The sequence below is a fragment of the Rhinatrema bivittatum genome, chromosome 8, assembly GCF_901001135.1.
Source record: "Rhinatrema bivittatum chromosome 8, aRhiBiv1.1, whole genome shotgun sequence".
Taxonomy (NCBI): Eukaryota; Metazoa; Chordata; class Amphibia; order Gymnophiona; family Rhinatrematidae; genus Rhinatrema; species Rhinatrema bivittatum.
Window position 1 is genome coordinate 59587584 of NC_042622.1, and position 22080 is coordinate 59609663.

Sequence of the window (22080 nt, forward strand, 5' to 3'; positions counted from 1 at the left end):
GCAGAATTAAAGTTCATCTTGAAATGAGTGTGCAGTTACTTGCTGTTTCCATTACACATAGAGTGTCTAAATCTGGGTAGGTGTCCTTTCCTTCAGCAAACTGGTTGAGCTTCCCATGGCAGTGTGAAGTGCACATTAAAGCTCTTCCAATGGCTTACCCGGGATTCCTATATTAGGGGTTCCCTTCACATTGATGTCACTCTGATGTCACAGCTACCGCTCCCCATTCCTCTAAACCGATTTGCTTTGCACCCTTCACTCTAAAGGCGCATCAATTCAACTGCAGTCTTCTAAGGTCACCCTTAGAGCACTATATTGCTATAATTGTTAATGCTCTATTTTAAATAATTGTTAAAGTTCTAGTGTAAATACCCTACTGATTGGCTACATTGTACATAATTGTTAATGCTCTATTGTAAATAATTGTTAAAGCTCTAGTGTAAATAACTGTCTCTGTTACTATTTTGCTATCTAACCTGTCACGCATCTGACGTAGCTACTCTAGCTCTTACTCCCAGTTCTAGCTCCCCTTGTTACATGTAACTTCTAATCTTCATCTTCTTAAAGTTAATGGTTTCCCCTTTTTCTTTGTAAACCGATGTGATATTCCCATGAATGTCGGTATAGAAAAGTTTTAAATAAATAAATAAATAAAATAAAATAGCATAGCAAAAATCCTACTTGATGACCAGAGTCTTCCCAAACACCCAGCCCTGTATCCAGGTCCCAAGTTATTGGAGATTCTGGATGGAGTCTCCCAGTTGTTATTTGATTCCTTTAGTTCTTCTAAAAGGTGACTCCTCGGGTTGAAAAGTCTAAGGGTAGGAACCTGCTGATCTAGCCAAGCTCCCAGTGAGGAGGGGTGGCCAAAAAACCTCCTCACAAAAAAGAAATAAACTTTCTTCTACCAAACCTTCCTAGACTGGACTTCTGCTGTCACAGGTGCTTGCCATATTCATTAGGAGAATGGGCTCACTTGTCTTCAACCCCTATACTCTGAATCCAGCCAGCGAGGATGACCTTCATCAAAGGAATAGTGTGAAATCAGTCCCTTCTGTGGCAGAGTTCTTTCAACCTTCACGGACCTCACACAGCCAAGCCTTCACAGGTGCTTGCCACATTCAGGGAGTGAATAGGCTCACTGGTCTTCAGTCAAGGAGTACAAGTTCCAAAATAATTCAGGCCAAAAGCTTTCCTTGTTGAAACTAAATACCTAGAATCCACTGGCAGGTTGCGCCCATTCACCTCCCCTCCAAAAAGGGAAACTGTGAGGCAGGGAGGCCTCACCAAGGAGGGACAAAAATCTACATCATTCCTTTTCTGTGTCTGCTCTGATCTTACTCTAGCCACACATTTAGTCACAAAATAGCTGGTTATAAAGAGCATGAGCAACCAATCCCGGCTCTCCTAGGGTGGAGGAGGGCAAGAAGGGATGGATAGCTCAATATATTGCATTTCTGGAAATGGAACTGGGGCATGCAGTGAAGGACTGGGGGGGGGGGGGTCCATTCACACTTACAAACAGGCTGATACAGTAAAAGTCGTGGGAGAGCGGACGAGCGCCCGCTCTCCCAGTGCATGCACAGGCCACTCTCCTGTGTGCGCAATTTAGTATTCAAATGAGGGTCCGCGGTAAAAAGAGGCGCTAGGGACACTAGCACGTCGGTAGCACCTCTTTTTTGACAGGAGCGGCGACTGTCAGCGAGTTTGACAGCCGACGCTCAATTTTGCCGGCATCGGTTCTCAAACCCATTGACAGCCTTGGGTTCGGAAACCGGACGTCGGCAAAATTGAGCGTCCAGTTTTCAACCCGAGAGCTGTGGGCTGATTTAAAAAAAAAAAATTTTTTTTAATTATTTTTTACTTTTGGGACCTCGGACTTAATATCGCCATGATATTAAGTCAGAGGGTGTACAGGGGGAAGCAGGGGGAGGTTTTTGGGTTTTGAAAATCTACCCCAATGCTTCTATCATGTATTTCTTGAACTGCTCCACAGGAGAAATCAACTTGCACTTAGGAAAATTAAGTATTCTCAGGTTATTATACCTGAGATTGTTCTCCAGATTTTCCATTCTCTTATCCGTCCTTAGATCCCCTTGAATTAAAGCAGTTTGTACCGACTGCATTTGAGTTATCTTTGAGTCCATTTCCTGAATTTTATTTATTTTATTTTATTTAAAAGCTTTTCTAAACCGATGCTCATGAAAAGACATATCGCATCGGTTTACATAGAAGCAAAGGTTAGAACTACATCAAACAGGGAAAGTGGAGTTAGCCAAGACCACTGGATTTAATGTATTACGTTGTGCTTGGGAATCTTTTATCACATTAGTCAAGGAAATTATAGCGTTTTCAATCAAAGAAAGAGCGTTCCAAACAGATTCCAAAGTCACAACACTATGCTTATTCAGTATCTTTTTAATAGGTATATTTACTGAAGAATCCTGCGGTAACTCCTCCGACTCCATTGAATTCGTCTGAGTTCTTCCCAGTGTGGCTAAGGCAGGCAAAGCCACGCCGGCGCTACTCAACACCCCGATGTTTGCTTCCTTCAGAGCAGTAAAAACTACTCCGCTCTGGGCCTGTTCCTTCACTATCGCTGATGGGCCTCCCTCGAACGTTTTCTCCTCCTTGGACGCCTTCTGTCCTAAGGTTTCAGCCGGTCCAACAATGTCGATGCGGGCTGGGGGGAGGGAGTAATCGGAGCTCCAGGGCTTAAAGATATCTTGTCGAGCGGTACTGCAGTTTGCTCCTCCGCTAGTACCGAAGCCGACCCTCCTGAAGTTTTCCCTGCTGCAGGATAGAATTCCCGAATCGAGGTCTGTGCCAGGGTAGGTCTAAGGGGGGGGTCGAGGTTCCCCCCTCACCTTCCCCTTCTTTTTCGTATGAGGCATAACAGTTCCAATAGGCAATAAGGTTCAAAAACAGACGACGGATCACGAGCACCATCTCACCGCATCTTTCCTTCACAACGCCATTTTGTTCTCCTCTCCACTGACCTTTCTAATTCATCCACTTGGCCTGATGACACACTAGCTTTGCTGATGGTGGAAACAGGACCAGAATTAGCCAAATTCTGAAGGTGCCTACAGACTGGGAGTCCTCCTGTAACTCTTTGACTTCCAGGGACAAAACCCCACTTCCCTGGTCCTCAGCCTTTGGGCACTATACTCTTAAATCCCGACCTGGGTGGAAGATTCATCAGAGAACTTTGGCGCTGAGATTTCTTGTGCTGGAAACCCCATGGTTAACCTGCAGACCCAGAAAGTCAGAACTTGGTTTCCCATTTGAGCTCTTTGAAGGTAAGAGAACGTGTAGTAGAGTCAGGAGGTGGAGAACTCTCCCTACTTTCAGATATTGTTGGATGTCCAACTCCTACCCTAATTTGTTTGTTCTTACTCCTTTTCCAAAGTCTCTATAAGAAGTGTCTTTGGATGAAGTCTGGGTTTCGTTATGAGAATGGAATCTTTACTCACAGGCTGTGTCTCTCAGCTAGGTAAATTTACTCAGGTAGCCTCAAGCAAATTTGCCTATCTTGATAATTTAACCTTAAAACATGGCAAAAGTTACTAGTTGTGAGAAAGTGATTTCTACCCTCAGGCTATAAATTCTGTTCTGCATAATAAGGTTGATAATGTTAGAAAATAATATTAGAAGGAAGAATTTGCGCTATATGAATTTTCCAAAATTTTCTGTTATTTCTCCTAAAGAGATTTTTGTTGCACTTCCCGGCCGCAGCCTGCTTACCTGGCGTGACCCTTTACCAGCACAGCCTCGAGTCCCAGCTCTGTCCAACCCCGACTGTGTCCTCCACAGGCGTCCCTGGCTCCCTCCCGGCCTTCGGCATCGCAGCTCTCCTCGCACCGGGGCTTGGCGTCGGCCTTGCCCCCCTAGCGCGCAGGCAGAGCTCAGTCTAATTGAAAGACCCAAGCGCAGGAAGACCTCGGGCGGCGCCCAAATCTGACATCACTCATGCAAGGTATATATACCACAGCCTGGCCCCTAGCTCGGGGCCTTGGGAATCGGGTCGTACACTCCGGTGTCTCTAGTTTGCCTTCCTGCGTTCCAGTGTCTTGCTCCTGTGTCTCTTGTTCCAGTTTCTCTGTTACAGCATTTCCTGTTCCAGCGTCTCCTGTGTCTCCTCTTCCAGCATCTCCTGTGACTCCCTTTCCAGCATCTCCTGTGACTCCTGTTCCAGCGTCTCCTGTTCCTTCGTCTCTCCATTCCTGGTAGTACCCTTCGGACTGATCTCACAGTACTGACCTTTGCCTGTTCTCTGACTACTCCTGCTCGCTGCCTGACCTGACCTCTGCCTGGAACTCTGACTACTCTTGATTGCTGCCTGACCTGACCTCTGCCTGGAACTCTGACTAATCTTTGATCGCTGTCTGCCCTGACCTCTGCCTAGAACTCCGACTACTCTTGATTGCTGCCTGACCTGACCTCTGCCTGGAACTCTGACTACTCTTTGATCGCTGCCTGCCCTGCCCTCTGCCTGGAACTCCGACTACTCTTGACTGCCTCCTGGAACTTGACCTTCGGCTTGACCTGACTACGCCCAGATTGACCTATGTTACCAATCCTGCTTTGGCTGACCACTCTGGACTGATACTCTGGCCTTGATCCTTGCCATACACTTGGACTATCTCTTCTGGCCTCCTGCGACCTCTGATCTTGCCTGTCTGGACACCGATCGCGTACCCTTGTTCGTGGTGGGCACTCCCTTGAACTATCTCTCTAGGAGACCCTGCGAGGCCCACCTAAGACCAGGTGGCCCTGGTAACCAAGGGCCCCAACCTGAGGGAACCCCGGGTTGCTATTGGCGAAGCTCCAGCTAGCCTCTGTCTCCTCCTGTGCTCCGCCTCCTGGTGGCAGGCGCTCTCCGGGTCCAACTGGAGGGCCGTACCAATCCTGCACCAGGCCAAGGATCCACTCCCAGTGCAACAATGTTAAAATATTTTAATGAAATTTTGGAGTACCCTCCTGAAGTTTTTGCTCCTCTGATACAAGTTTATTTCTTGCCTATTGGGAAGAAAACAGCTTTGGAAGATGAATCTAATCCTGATATGAATTTGCCTTTGGATAGGATAGATTTAACAGCATTGCTGGAACCTTCCCAGGAAGAGCTGTTACAAGGGAAACCCTGTTGGTGCCTTTTATTTTAGACTCTGATGGGGACTGGGCTCTAAAAGCTTTTTCTTGTAATAAGGATAAACTTTTCTATGATACTGAGGTTAGGGTGTACCCACATTTTTGTAGAACTGCACAGGACAAACATAAAGCTTTTCTTTCTTATAAGCAGACTTTGATCCAGATGGATGCCGATTTTTTTCCTTCTAAATGTTTAATTAAATATCAAGGTCCTACCTGTGTGTTTTTTTATCCCTTGCAGCTCCAGAAGTTTACGAATGGCAAGAATAAAAATGGGACTAGTGTTGTGTCTCTGGGGGAGGAGGGGTGATTGCAAACTGTTAAGTCTGACAGCCTGAATTTCCTTATAAGTTATATGTTGTTTTTTTTCAAGTTGCCTTATCCTCTCCCCTTTCTATTTGTGGACTTGTTTGATTTATATTTATTTTCCTTAACATTTTTTAAAATTCTTTATTTATAATTTTCATATATAACACAAGAATAATCTTGTAACAGAAAAATAAATTGAGACTCATAATATACAAATTAAAAGAAATATTTGAAGAAACTTATAAAACACCATTATGAATAATCAGAATCTAAATCTCAATTAAATCAAAAGAGAAAAAAAAAAGGGGGGGGTTCACAAGATCAAAGGAGCGGTTATAAAAGGAAATAAGAAAAACTAGCAGAGACAACCAGTTGTTGCAGTCCCGACCGCCTCCTCCATGTTCGCGGTCGGGTCCGCTTACCTCCACTCTGGTCCCCGAGAGGACGCGCCTCCGGTGGGCCGCATGGTCGCGGCTTCCCCACGTGGAGAACGCAGTCCAGGCCACCAGAAGCTCCGCCCCTCCCTTTGTCTCACGCGCGCGTGCGTGAGGAAGACCCTTATGTGCGTCCAGCACCCGGAAGTACGAGACAGCCCCCGAGCTGACGTCACACCCCGGGCCTGCATTTAACCAGCGTCCAGACTCCTAGTTGTCGCCTTGCAACGAGGTTCCTTGAATGCTAGTTGCCTTCCGGACTCTGCTGGTTCCTGGTTCCGTTCCTGTTCCAGCTTCAGAGACTTCTCGATTGTCTTCCTAATTCTCGACCCCGGTCTGCTTCAGTTCTTCGTCTGCCTGCCGCCTGCCTCGACTCCGGTCTGCTTCAGTTCTTCATCAGCCTGCCACCTGCCTCGACCTCGGTCTGCTTCAGCACTCTGCCAGCTTGCCGCCAGCCACCACCCCGGTCTGCTTCAGCACTCTGCCAGCTAGCCGCTAGCCACGACCCCGGTCTGCTTCAGCACTTTGCCAGCTTGCCACCAGCCACGACCCCAGTCTGCTTCAGTGCTCTGCCTGCTTGCCGCCAGCCACGACCTCGGTTTGTTCAGAACTCTGCCTACTGGCTGCCGAGCCTGCCCTTGGCCTGCTTCCGAACTCTGTTCGCCTGCTACCTGTCTTGACCCAGTCCGGCCTCAGTACTCTATTGGCCAGCAGCCTGTCTGCCCCAGGCCTGCTTCTGAACTTACTGGTTGATCTCTACCTTCCCTGGGCCTGCTTCTGCCATACCCTCTGCGGTCCTCCTTCAGCCTAAGTCCCAAGGGCCCGGATCCCTACGGGCTCCTCCCGGGGGGATTCTGGGTCCCGGGTGAAGCCCTGCCAGACCCATAGACTCCGCCTCCCAGTCTGCTTAGGAAGCCTCCTTGCAGCCCGGCCCAAGGGTCCACTGTATCACTACCACAGTAATCACAACACCAGTACCAAATTCAAAATGTCAATCTAAAATAAGAGATCATTCAGAGACAGGGTGAGCATCCAGATATAATCTCAGCTGCACAGGATCGAAATAAACTTTGAACTTAAATGGGTAAATATACATTTACAAGGGTAATGAGCAATAAATCCAGCTCCTATAGAAGTAGCCTCTTGATGCATCACAAGAATTTTTTTTCTTCTATCCTGCGTGGCACGGATAATATCTGGGAAAATCCATACACGTTGACCAAGGAATAGTGATAATCTATGGCGAAAAAACATTCTCAGAACAAAATCTCGTTCTTTGGGAAAAACAAAAAAAACCAAGTAACATCCCTCAATAGGAAATAGGCAAATCAGTAGACATTTCTAAAAAATCCATTAAATTCAGACTAGGTTGACATCTTGAAACATTAGAGTCCGCATTCAAATTCTTCAAAAAGTAAAGTTTAGCGATAGTAGGCATACCATCAGATGGAATCTGAAGCACTTCAATAATATATTTCTTGAAGGAGTCCATAGGAGACAACAAATCACAACGTGGAAAATTTAAAACCCTCAGATTTAAATAGCGAAGGGAATTTTCTCTTCGTCAACTTCCTGGAAAGAATCGTCTCAGACCGAATTAAATTTGTTTGAATATTTTGGTATGTAGCAATTTGGTTATTCAAATCAGCAATCTTTTCACCTCATTGTACCAACAATTCTTCAGAACTTTGAATATGAATGTAAATACCGGAGGTGACTCCTACTAATGTAAAAATAGATTTCTCTAATGTCATCAGGGCTGACCATACCGAATCTAAGGTCACCAATATAGGCTTATCTAAAGCAGGAACAAAGAGAGAATTTTCTGAATCCTGTCTCTTTGGAGGCCAAGGAAGGCCTCCACATTCCTCTACACTCCAAGGCATCGAGACTTCTACCTGCAAGATCACAGATGTCTCCGGCACAAGCCCAGACTCTCCAGGCTCTTCCATGGGCATCACAGCTACAACCGGCATGACCTCATCCAGCAGTTTCGCGTTGTTTGCAGGAAGTTCTTCCCCAGAGGTTGTGGATCTAGGGCTCTCAATTGGCCCACACAGTGATTAAGAAAATCCAAGCTATGGTTCCAGCCAAGGAGGAGATGGAGTTTTCGGCTTGCCAGGACTAAGGGTGACATTAATATCTAGGATGGGGAGCTGCACACTCCTTGGCACCCCCAACCAAGGGGGGTGCAAAAATTGGTGTGACTCTCTTTGCTTGTTAGAGAGAGAGAGAGAGAGAGAGAGAGAGAGAGAGAGAGACTAGCCATAATGCCATCACCCTAGATGCATATTTATATCTCTAATGGAGGCCCACCTAGTAACTCGAGGTGAGGTTTAGGTATTAGTGTAGGGGGTTAGGGGCCACTTTGACATTCAATGTGAGACGTACGAACAGAACAGTGCTCTCTTGTGATCATTTGATGACCCTCGGAATGAGGAAACTCACCCAAAGATGAGATTTGTGCAATGTTCTCTCAACCTAGCTTGATGTTACCCAGGTAGAGAGCCCAATTAAGCTAATACCTAAACTTCACCTTGAGTTACTAGGAGGCCTCCCATAGAGATATAAATACCTATCTGGAAATCTTTTCCCCCTTGCTCTGCCCCTTTTTTAAGGGCCTAAATGTTGGCATCTAGTAATAATTGGAGGCTAAATTTAAATGTTTGGCAGAAGGAAATGTTCATGGATGCAGATCTAGGGGATGATATTGAGCATTTTTAATGCTGCCCTGCAACTGGTTAATACATGTGGTTGGTCAGCTGACTTTATTTCTTGCCTATTTTCCTGAAGGTTATAACTATCACTCAGTATTTAATGGTGTACTTATTACACAGAAATTCACATAATAGATGTCATAATAACATGCACTTGTAAGTCCTATTGATAAATTAGAAAACAATCATTTTTATCTGCCGTGTGTTACTGTTTTTCTTTTACTTTCTGATATTTAACCATTCAAGTGGAATTTAAAAACCCAAATCCATTTAATGCAAGTTATCCTTTATCGTTTTAATTACTTTGTCTCAACCACCTCACCTTCGTGCTGAAAGCAACGTGATATCCAGCATCAATATAGTAACTAGCCATTTACAATCTAATTCCTTCTAAGTAACAAATTATAGGAATGGGGGAGTGGAATACTTTTTTTAAAACATTTCAACAAATAGTGATGGGCTAGAGAGGGTCCCAGAGTTCTCCCAAGACCTCCTTAAATACAATTCTGAAAGAAAGAAAAGGAAGCATGCTTCTCCCATTGTAGCAGACATGGCGAGAGCTTCTTGGTAAGAACTTGGTAGCATGTCACTGTCAACAAGTAATCAGATTATGCTGTGGGATCAAAAGTAAGAGAGTTTTTCTGTCATTTTTTTCCCATTTTCCACTAGATTTTTAATCGGAGTTTAATTTCTCCCCTATTCTCAATAACCAACAAGGACCGAACTTCACAGTCTGGGTAAACAAATAAGCATAGGGGTAGCTGCTTATTGCAGCGGTTACTACCCTAAACCAATTAAGCCTGATACTTCATTTGAATGCATATACAGCATTGCTCTCTGCTTCAACAGCAGGGATAAATGTGGAAAAGAGGATTTACATTCAGACAACATCCAACAAGGCATTGATCTGTGCAGTCTGGGTAAACAAGCATCGGGGTAACTTGCTTGATGCGGCGGTTACTACCCTTAACCATTAAGCCTTATGCTCACCTTTGATGCAACTCCAACATTACTTTCTGCATCAATGGCAGGGGATGGCAGGAAATTTGAATCAAACAGTTACCAACAAGGGCCCTGAACGTGGTGGTTGGTGAAACAGATAAGTATGGGAAAATAATGAAACAGCTAAGTATGGGAAAATAAGTGTGGGGGCTTGCTAGGCAGACTGGATGGGCCGATTGGTCTTTTTCTGCCATCATTTCTATGTTTCTCCACCTCCTAGAAAAAAAGCAGCAAATGGAAATATGCCACCTGAAAAGCCTACAGTATTTTGCAGTGTTTGTTTCTGGATCACAATAAAGCCTTGGGTTCTCCCAATTCTCCTGTTCTACAGCAGCTACAGGAAAGCCCATAAGGGTTTTTGGTTTTTTTTCTTCATTTGTTCTCCCTATCTGTCAAAAACAAAAGCAGAGGCTCTATTGGAATCTCAACAACAGTTATTTTTTTCTGGAAAGACCTCAAGAAAACATGGGGGTCTTCTATCCTGGCTTGAATCTGAACAGGCAGTATATGACATGAGTGTGTACAAATTCCAGCTCTGATTTTTTTTTCCCAGATGTCTAAATCAGCTGGAAACCAATGTAAGGCTTGAAACACCTGTTACCCAATCTTATAGAAAAGCAATCTATGTCTCAATCCAGGCCAGGGTTCCCACTTCTTCTGCTTGAGCTGGATACAGTCCAGATTCAGGGTGTAGCTGGCTACTTGCAGCTGAAGACATTCCCTTCATCAGGAAGAAGTGTAAGAGGCCTGGTCTATTGCATAGAAGTTAGAATAGTTGCAGAGCATCAGACCTGCGGCAGATGGTCTCCTTACAGATTATGAGACCTTCCCTATATCAGGAAACTATCCTTCTTTATTGTTTACTTAGTGAAAAACTAAAGATAAGCTATGATTTCTGTTACTGGCTTGCTGCTGTTGAAAAAGTTGTTTCTTTCATGGCCTAATGATGCCAAAATAAACTTTGGACTGTTTGTTGGTGTGGCTACCTTGTGCCGTTTTTACCCATCCCAAGCTCCCACGTACAGCATGAAAGAAAATATAGATTTTTATGACAGGGGTGATTATGCACAGTTTTATCCAGTTCATGGTATGTACTAGGTAAAGTGGAGGGACAGGAAGATTTGTCATGATCTAAGTAATTCTCCTTCCTAACCTTCAATATTTGGCAACAGGTGTGCAAATCACAGTTGCTAATGTTTTGGTTCAATAAGCTATGTCAAAGCATGCAAACTGCATGCAGGAATAATGAATTTGGCTTTTAGCAAGTCAGAGCTCACAAATTGACTTCATCCAGCATTAGGGAAAAGTAAATTCCAGATCCTGAACTGGACCTCTGGCACCTATAATCACACTCTACCCACACTGACCCCAGATCAATGCACCAATCTTGGTTTCCCACTTCAGACAGCATAAAATAAGGAACATGTGAGAAGACAAGGGAAAGGCAATTAATCTTCAGATTCAGGAACAGCTATAATTACAGATAAGCCTTTGCAGGGATAAAACACCAGGTAGGAGCTAATGGAATATCATTAATCTACAGAAATAAAAAGCATTTATGGTTTTAACAGATACACAGGAACTGGAACTAAGTGAGCATTATCTGATAGAGTCTAGAGGGATGTATCACAGGGAAACTATTTTGAAAAATAGAATCTTCATAAATGCAGTTTCCTACCATATACAAAGCACATTTTTTAAAAGTATGACTATAATGCTACCTAGCCCTCTTTAAAAACAGCAACACTCGAAAAAATAGAGATGAGATGATTTTTGTAATATAAGAATTGTGATCCAAGAGTGGAGCAAAATTCTGATATTTTTTTTTGGGGCAGTGGGGGGGGGGAGTGAAAGGATTGAAGATTTATTTTTGGATCACAATCATATTGGTAATTATATTTTAGCGAGTCCCATCCCACTGAAGATTTTGTTTAGATTTCTATGGGTCCTTAAAATCCATCTTGAATTGGTGCGACCTTGAAGCTGTGCCCCAGGGATTCCAGGGCCCTTTCTTCCAGAAGGAGCTCTTTGGCTTCCTGGGGATGGCTTTCTGTCCAGCTTACTGCTGTCTGTTATGTGTGTTGTTCTGCTGTGTCCTGTTTGGCCCAATAGGAGTCAGCCCAGAGTGGCCAGGGTATTTCTTTCCCACCTCTGGGTAGGCTCCCTGCTGGTTCATTGTTATTCTTGTTTTATTTGCTGTTCGACACTATTGCACCTGAATCTCTGTTCCAGTCCTTGTTCACTTTGATTTCTCGGACATCCTTGAACCCTGACCCTTGCCTCTGCCTATGGACAGTTTGTTGGTTGCCAAGGTCTAGTTTCTCAATAATTTAAGCTTTCTATAAAGTCTTGAACCTAGCTCTCAGTTTTGTGGTGGTAGCGGTGAACCTAAGAGGTCTCCTTCCGCTCACATCCTGACAATCACAATCCAAACATAGGCTTGATCTTGGAAAAGATGTAGATCAGGCCCTGACTCTATGAATCAGATTTTCATGATATCAGAGAGAATAATTTTCAAAGTGATTTATGTGGCCAAAAAGCATTTTATCTGCATTAATTGACTTTCAAAACATTGAAGAGAGTGTAAATAAACATGGGGACAAAGGCTAGCCAATTGTTATAGTGTACTTGGATTTTTAAGAGAGACTCCTCAGGAAATTGGGAGGTCATGGGATCAGAGGCAGTGTCCTATTATGGATTGGTAAATGGATAAAAGAAAGGAAAGAGAGGGTAGGACTAAATGGTCAGATTTCCGAACGGAGGCCTAGCTGGGATCCAAGATGGTGACGGCACGGTAGCACAGAATGCCGTGGTGATCTAGTATCAGAAGAATTTCCTGAAATTCTGTTTGAAAATGCCCCATTCAGCCAGGAAAAGGCATGCGAGGGAAAAAGCTTATCCTGAGGCTGTTCCGGAGCCACCTTTGACTGGCCCAATGGATGCCCACATTGTTCGAGGGGGGTTTGCATCGGGAGTGGAGTCATGATGGCAGGGAACCATGGAGGAGGAGCGGGTTTCCCTGCCGGACTCAGATACATCCAGGGGCGGATTGAGGGAAAATAGTGGCCCAGGGGATTTTTCACCATACTGCCCATGGGTACCCAATTACATATACAATATAATTTACATATATAATTTACATATTTATGTACACATACCTATATTTCGGCATGGTCCTCCCGTATCAACACAGTACTATTTGCCAAAACTCAAAGAATAACAACCCCACCTATGAAAAAGAATACCACAAATATTACACCAGAATCTAAAATATCAATACACCTCCTATCAGGAAAACAGAACAGGCCAGGCTACTACAGATCCCTACAGAGAAACCACATGCTAAAAGAATGCTTCCTTTCAGTCTTTGCATGCAGAACACAAACTCTCACCAAAAATAGAATAAAGCCACATAAAGTATAAATAGAAATGTGCAGACAAAAACTAAACTGTAAAACATATCATGCCAGACTCTATACAGTGCAACAATGAAAAACAAAAATGTCACCATTTCTCATGAAACAATCAATAAAATCAAGATATATAAATCATGAATCATAATTATAAAATCATACTAATAAAATAATTTCAAAACAGCTGCCTCTAGTACCCACCATCGCTATAGTTGTATTTACCTTGTTGAAGACTTCTTCCCCCTCTGCATTTTCATTATCCCAGTTTCTTCCCCTTGTTTTATTGTAACTTTTTGCTCCCTCTGGTTATGGTTAACGTTCTTCTAATGCCTTTGTTTCATGTAAACCGATCTGATTTGATTTGTATCAAGAAAGTCGGTATAGAAAAGCTTTAAATAAATAAATAAATAAATAAAAATAAAATATCCAATAATTAAAGACTCAAGCAAATTTTGAAACCTTTACCAAACACCAATAAAATATTTCAAACAGCAGACACATTACATACTACCCAATAATTAAAATGGTAGTCAATCAAGAAAAATGAATTTAAAAAGCCACCTTTACTTACCCTCTCCAGTAGTTCTCTTACTCCTTTCTCTTGCAGGCCACACCAGAAGCAGCAGTAGCTGCTGAAGCTGTCCTCACAGTCCTCTTCCTTAGGGACCACAACCAATCTCTTCTCTCTCTCTCACACACACACACTAGTCATACCCTCAAGACCAGTTTCTGTCTCTCACACACCAATCATCTCCCCAACCAGTCTCTCTCTCATACACACACACACACACACACACACATACACACATACACAAGCACACACATACCAGTCATCTCCCTGATCAGTCTCACACATACACATGTCACCTTTCTAGCCAGTCTCTCTCAATCACACAATGCTCTCACTCCCTCTTACACACAGGATTTCAATCACATACATGCTCTCTCTATTTATTTATTTATTTATTTATTTATTTATTTACTATTTTTCTATACCGGCTTTCAAGACAGGGGTCACATCAAACCGGTTTACATTTAACAGGGTGTGCAATATACAGAGAACTCGAGCAACTATAACTGGTACATGATTAAAGGAATTGCAGTTACAAAAAAATAGGGAAGTACACAACTGGGAGCAGAGGAAGAAGAAGAAAAGAGAGATTAACTGACAGCAAATTATTTACAACGATTATTTACAGAGATGCAAAATTAATTCCAATGTGGTAGAAATGTGGATATTTCACTTGCACACAAGCTCTCAATCACACACATGTTCTATTTCACTTACAAACAGGCTCAATCACACACATGCCCTCTCTCACAGCCACAAGCCAGCCAAAAACATGCTCCATCTCTCTTGCACACACACATTGACACACAGAAGCACCCTTCCTGTCTCACATACACGAAGCACTCTCCTTGTCTCACATACACATTTCACTCTCACAGAAGCACCTTGCTTTCAGACGTGCAGCATTTTTCACTTTTACTAAAAGTGAAAGTGATGATCCCAACCATTAAATAAGAAAACCACATTCCTATCAGAAGGCGAAATGACACTCTTCCTTCAGGTTCTGTCCTCCCAAGGGACAGCCACCCACACCGTACAGCTCCTCTTGTTTTATGCTTTCAGGCAATAAAGCAAGTGTCTTCCTTCAAACTATCAGTCATATGATTATTCATTTGGGAGATATGGAACCGAAAGACATCCTTAGTCAACTTCCCTTTTAAATGGGAAGATTCCAGTCTTAGTCATTTAAAAATATACATTTTCTAAAGGCTTAAAAAAAATAGCAAAACCGTTTCAGATTGGAACTATTCTAGTCTTCATGCTTAAATTATGCTTAAAAAAAAAAAAACCAAACCCCACCTGGCATCAGTATCTTAAATTTGTGATTTTGCTGAGATGAACATTTTAAATAGTTTAATTTTTTTTTTGCTTTAGTATTTGTCTCTACCCACTTTGCTAAATTTTATTTCCCAGAAGAGGGATGCTTAAAATTCAGTAATTTCATCTTTCATCCAACTTTTCAAAAGTTGCGCTACCAGCACAAAAGTTGAGGTATATGTATTATCATATTTCATTTTTTTTTTAAACTGGCAGATTCCTTTCTCACATACATAACACACACACACACACACACACACACACACACAAGCACCATTCCTTTCTCACATACACACACACATATACACACACAAGCACCATTCCTTTCTCACATACACACAGAAGCACCCTTCTGATCCAAGGCCCCCGCTGAACAGCTGGTCTCCAGTGGCGGTTAGCAGCACCGGTGTTCACTTCTTCGGCTGCCGCCGGCCTCGATTTAAATTTCTTCGGCCCCCGCCGGCCTCGGTTTTAATTTCTTCAGCCCTCCGGCTTGGTCTCCGGCGGGGGCCGAAGAAATTAAAATCGAGGCCGGCGGGGGCCGAAGAAATTAAAATCGAGGCCAGCGGAGACCAGCTGTTCAGCGGGGCCTCGATTTTAATTTCTTCGGCCCCCCGGCTTGGTCTCCGGCAGGGGCCGAAGAAATTAAAATTGAGGCTGGCGGAGGCCGAAGAAAAGAAGATGGGCGCCACCCAGCCAGCCCCCGCTTGAGGCTGGCTGGGAGGCGCCCATCTTCTTTTCTTCGGCCGCCACCGGCCTCAATTTTAATTTATTCGGCCCCCTCCGACTTCGTCTCTGGCGGGGGCTGGCTGGGAGGCTCCCATCTTCATTTCTTCGGCTCCCGCGGGGGCTGACTGATCTTCTTTTCTTCGGCCTCCGCCGGCCTCGATTTTTATTTCTTTGGCCCCCGCTGGCTGGGAGGCGCTGAGGCTGGGCTGAGGAAGAGCCACGTGGTCGAGACCACGTGACCAGCTAGACTGGCCCACCGGGGGAAGCCCGATCCCCCGATAGGTCAATCCGCCCCTGGATACATCTCTGTCCCCGATGGTGAGAGAGGTGCCGGTGAATACTGCCACGCTCAGAAACCCGGAAGTGAACCTCGTGATGTTGCCTGCCGAAGCTGTGGGCGGATGGAGACACCAGACAGGGAGTTTGTGCCCGGGAGGAGAGATCGTGGACGCCGTGCCAGTGGAGCACGATGAATTGGCCGGCAGCCCAGCCTTAGGAGAGTATATGGTGAAAACAACTGGAGGTTCTTCTACCACTTTGATGCCAACAATTAATTTTTCCCTTGTTAAACCTAACCAGGTAACTCTTGAAGCATTGTGGGAAGCAACTGAAGGGTTGGGGAATCTAATAATTAACCAGTTAAATCCTTTAACAGAAAGATTAAATGATCATGAAAACCGTATAAAGATGTTGGAAAATGCTACTAAAAACTCTTGCCAGCAGATGGCAGAGGTTAAGACTTGTGAGTTCTAATAAATCTCTGCAGGATTCCTTTGCTAAAGATAATATATTCTTGTTAAGCAGGCTGGAGAACATTGAGAACGCCCTCAAAGGAAAGACTTTCCGCTTTGTGAACTTTCCAAAAAATGCCATACATATCCCCTAAGGATATGTTTAAGAGGTACTTAACGGAAATATTAAAAGTAACTGAGGAAACCATTCCACAATTGACATGGACGTTTTACCTACCCCTTGTAAAAAAGGGACAAGACGAAACATTGGATGGGACAGCAAAGAAAAATACTTCAGAATCTGCAGAGGGTCTTGTAGAAGAAACAGCTATACCAGTGTTAAACATTTCTGAATTTCTGGAGACCACAGACTCAGCGCAAGTTACATCAGCAACTATGATAGTGACTTTTGTATTGGAACCCGACAAAGACTGGATTTTGAAGCTTTTCTTTAGACATCGCTTAGAATCTTTTTTGAATGTGCAGGTTAGGATGACACAAAAAAAAAAGGAAGCAATTTTTGCTTCTTAGCCCTAAGGTCCTACAAATAGGGGCCTACATTCTTTTAAAATTCCCCTGCAAATGTTATATTAAATATAAAAAGGCTTCATATCTTTTCTATCTTCCATCTCAATTAAACCAATTCTTGAGTGACAAAAGTATAACTTATAAGGTAAACACTGGATAAAGTAATTTATGGGAGTCTCCCTAAAGTGGCAGGGAATGTCCTCTCTCTCTTATAACCCTTAAATGTGCTACCGATATATTTCCTTTTCTTTCTTTCAATGTAGTAATTGAAGATCTGGATCCCAAGTATTTTTGGACTTAAATTGATGAAGTGTTGTTTTCTTTTCTTGTTTTGTTTTCCTCTTATTAATGAGAGGATTATTATATTGAGAATGTATATTTCACTTCATACATATTTTCTGTATTCAAGATTGTTCTTGATATGTAATCTTATAAATGAATAAATAAAGAATTATAAAAAAATTAAAAAAAAAGATTTCTGAATGGAGAAAAGTTGTTAGTGGAGTGCCCCAGGGGTCTATATTGGGAGCTGTTCTATTTAGCATATTCATGAATGATCTGGAGAAAGGAATGACAAGTCAGGTGACCAGATTTGCAGATGAGACAAAATTGTTTTGAGTTTTTAAAAAAGCAGTGGATTGTGAAAAACTGCAGAAGAATCATGTGAGACTAGGAGACTGGGCATTGAAATGGCTGATGTGATTTAGTTTAAATGTTTTTATTGAAATGCAAAGGGAATATAATAAGAATGACATAGCGATGTTTGGCTCTGCGTACACCATGTTGGCAGATGAAATTTAATGTGGACAAGTGCAGAATAATGCACATATGTGAAAAATAATCCCAACTTTAAATACACAATGCTGGGTTCCATGTTAAGAGTCAACACCAAGGAAAGGGACCTCTGAGTCCTTGAGGACAATCCTTTAAATCTTTGGTTTAGTGTGCAGTGGTGGTCAAAAAGGCAAATACAATGTTAGGAATTATTAAGAAAGGAAGAGAGAACAAGACTGAGTGTTACATTTGGCGGCCCACAGGACATTCCCATGAGCCACTGCACTCACTATGGGCTTGGCTAACCTCCTCCCTCGGCATGAAAGTTGCCAATGCAGGACCTCCGGTGAGCACGGCACACCACACGGGACGCTGCTATCTTCCTCACTCCGGCCCGGGCCTGCCTACATGGGTTCAAGCGGTGTGCTCTGAGACTTAAAGGACCCATGATGGAAAAAGCCTCTGCAGTACCTTTTCATGATATCACTGGCCCTCCCCTTAAAAAGATGGCCTAAACAATTCCATGACATCTCAGCAACAGGTCCCCTGGAGTTCTTCGGTCTTCAGTGTGTGTTGCCTTGCCTGTGCTTGGTTCCGGTATTCCTGTGTTCTTTTTCCTGTTCCTGTTCCCATGTTCCTGCTCCTGTTTTTGTTCCTGTCCTTGTCTTCCAGTGTTCCCATGTCCTTGCCTCATCCAGTCCTTGTTCGTCTTACCCTGCCTTGCCCAAGTCTTTGTCTTGGTCCTTGTCTTCATCTTGATCTCCCTGGCTTGCCTGCTTGAATTTGACCCCTGCTTGGACCTTGACCCTTCCGGATTGCTGCCTGGACCAGACCTTTGCTTTGGAACTGACTTCACCTTGTCTACTACCTGCCCCAACTTCTGGCTTGTCTTCCGCATTTGCTGTCTGCTGCCTGCCCTGACTTCTGGCTTGTCCTCCTGTCTTCACTATCTGCCATGCACCCTGACCTTCATTTGGTTTTGGACTCAATTTCCTGGATTGCCTTAGGGGACCCACCTAAGTCCTGCTTGCTGCCAGAACCCAAGTTCTCAACCTGGGGGAAGCAGTTGATATAGACAAAGTTCCAGTTGGTCTTGCCTCAGGGTTCATCTGCCAGTAGTCGCTGTGGGTCTAATGGGCTTGCTCGCTGGGCTGCGCCAACCACACCACAGCACCACGGGTCCACCATTACAGAGGGCATTACACTGAGAATATTATAGATCCATGGTGCAACTGCATCTGGAGTACATTGTGCAGATCTGGTTGCCCCATCTCAAAAAAGTCATAATGGACATAGAAAATATACAGAGAAGGACTACAAAAATGATAAAGGGGATGAAAAACCTCCCTTATGGAGAAAGGCTAAACAAATTAGGGCTCTTTAGTTTAGAAAAGAGACAACTGAGAAGGGGATATGTTTGAAATTTATAAAATCAAGAGAAGGGTGGAACAGGTAAATAGGGAACAGTTATTTATACTTTCAAAAACACTAGGACAAGGGGATATTCCATGAAACTAGCAATTGACAGATTTAAAACAAATCATAGGAAGTATTTTTTCACTCCATGCACAATCAAGTATGGAATCTGTTGCTGGAGGATGTGGTCAAGGCAACTAACATAGGGGCAGATTTTAAAAGCCTACGCACGTCGAGCCTATTTTGCTTAGGTGATGTGCATATGTCCTGGGGCTTGAAAAAGGGGGCGGTCCGGGGCGGGGGCATGGCCAGAGGCCTCCATAGGGCCTCTAGGCTAGGGGATCGCGTGCCAGCAACCTACACCTGCCCGGAGGCAGGCGCAACTTGCATAACAAAGATATGGGGGGTTTAGGTAGGGCTGGGGGGGCGGGTTAGCTAGGAGAAGGGAGGGGAAGGTGGGGGGGGTGGAAGGAAAGTTTCCTTCGAGGCCACTCCAATTTCAGAGCGGCCTCAGAGGGAACAGGGAAAGTCATTGGGGCTACCATAGGGCTCGGCGCCGACCCCGGATTTTATAATATGCGCATAGATTTGTGCGCACAGGTACTAAAATCTGGCCCATAGTGAGGATTCCAAAGAGGATTGGACAAGTTCCTGAAGGAAAAATCCATAAGCAACAAAAGAGAACACATAACCAACAAAAGAGAACACATCACTCCCATCCTTCAGAACCTCCATTGGCTGCCCATCAAATTCAGAATCCTCTACAAAGCCCTCACGATAATTCACAAAGCTATGTACAATCTCACCCCCCTGGATCTAAGCATACAACTCCACCTCCAGACCTGTTAGAAGAGCATATAAAGGCACCTTGTATGCCCCACCAGCTAAAACATCGCTAAGGAAACATGCCTTATCAACAGCAGGTCCCCCACAATGGAACATCCTCCCCCCGGACCTCCGCCAAGAACCATGCCCATTGACATTTAAAAAAAACCTCAAAACGTGGCTTTTCAGCCAAGCATTTACCTAAATGTGACACTCGCTCATTTCACGAAAGACAGGTCTATGACCTTAATTACTTCCCTCTTTCTTCATCTCACCCTTGATCCAACCCAGATTGGAAATTTCTCTGAGCTCATCCCTTAAGTATTTTTCCACAAGTATAATCATCTAAGTCCGATCTGGACTTCACTTTAATGTGCAATGTTCCGCTCCTTATAATCTTTATTTTTACACATCTGCTCTTATTCTCCCACTGATACGTAGTTATTATGTTTTACGTAGTTAACGAATTAATTTATATATATCATCAGGTTGTATTTAAATACTGATATTTAGTCTCCTGTACCCCAGTTATTTGTAACCTCTGTTCTATGTAATGCTCTCATGCGACAATCAGTTTCATTGTAAACCGGTGTGATTTGTATTTTTTACACGAACGTCGGGAGAATAGAAATTATTCAGGAAAAGGCAGGAGAGCACCGACACACAGTACTTAGGACTGTACAGTAGATTAGTCTATGAACTTTACACCACAATAAGCATAACTATAATACTATGTGTGATAAAACTACCCGTGTAAGTACCTTGGTACAATTGGTCATGAACTACTTCGCTAAATGACTATGTCTAATGATATATTGTAACCGAACCCTTGACGGCACCTGTTAGAATGTACTATAGTACACTTTTACCTACATTAAATATGTGCCTACAAGTAAAGCGTTGCAATGGTATTTAACTTAGCGACGGTATAGAAAAGATTTTAAATAAATAAATAAATATAGAAAAGTTCAAGATAAATAAATAAATAAATAACCAATTATTATCCAGGTAGACTTATTATCCAGCGCTTAACCCTTGGAGTGAGATACAAGAAATAGATAAACTATTGGGAGACAGAATGCTGGACTCAATGGCCCTTGGTCTAATTCAGCATGGCACTTCTTATGATTTATCTTTGTTTTAATGTGTTATCACGTTATTTATTGTTTGCTTTGTGATATTGTTGGGCATTTTATATGGAAAGATGTGTCATGAGTCACATTAAATAAATAAATAAATAAATAAATAAATAAATAAATAAATATGTTTGTGTGTGTGTGTAGGGATGTGAAAGAAAAAACACATTTCTTTTGTTTTGTTTTTTTAAATTTCAGGTTTAATGTTTATTTCAGGTTTTTTGCTTGCTGAACCAAAATGAACATTAAAAAATAAAAATAAAAAATAAACGGTGTCCCCCACACTCACAGGAATTTCCAGTGAAGAAAAAGATAGGAGCGATCCCTATTCACTCTTGCCCTGCTGGTTCCCAGTTTGAAAATAGCATAGACTGATCCTAAGGTCATCACCATTTTTGAATCATGAGCCAGCAGGGCAGGAGCAATGGGGAACTGCCCCTTTCTACATTGGAGAACCCCACAGAAGTGTGGTCCATGGATGGGCTGAGGGAGCAGGGAGGCTTAGGCAAAGGCGGCAGTTTTGAATAAATGTTGCTTTCCTTTTTTTTTTTTTTTTGAGAAAAAAACTAATTTCCGGTGGTGGTGGAAAGGATTGATTTCTAATGAAGTGCAGGAGTTTGGTTGTGTTTTTATTTCATGTAAAAATGAATGCATACCCCTCTTTAAGCAATGCCAAGCGCAGGAATGATAATATGGCCCAATATAGAGTAACAGCACTGCTGCTAAACAGCATTTCCCTATCCATTCCTCCTTTCTCAAAATTAAGCACTGGATATCTGACTTTTACCTGCAATTTGAAGGGATACTGCAAGTGTTATCTGACCAGTGGATTAAATTATTCTTGAGATCATCATTGCTATTCTAATGTTTTGGTTTGATTTCACTCATACTGAACTATGACATCTGTGGTAGTGATTCCACTCCTGAACTTATTATATAGTTAAAATTTCAGACAAGGCAGAGAAAATATGTTTTATGCAAAATGAATAGTCTGTTGTAAAGTGAAATGAAAACAAAACCTATAACT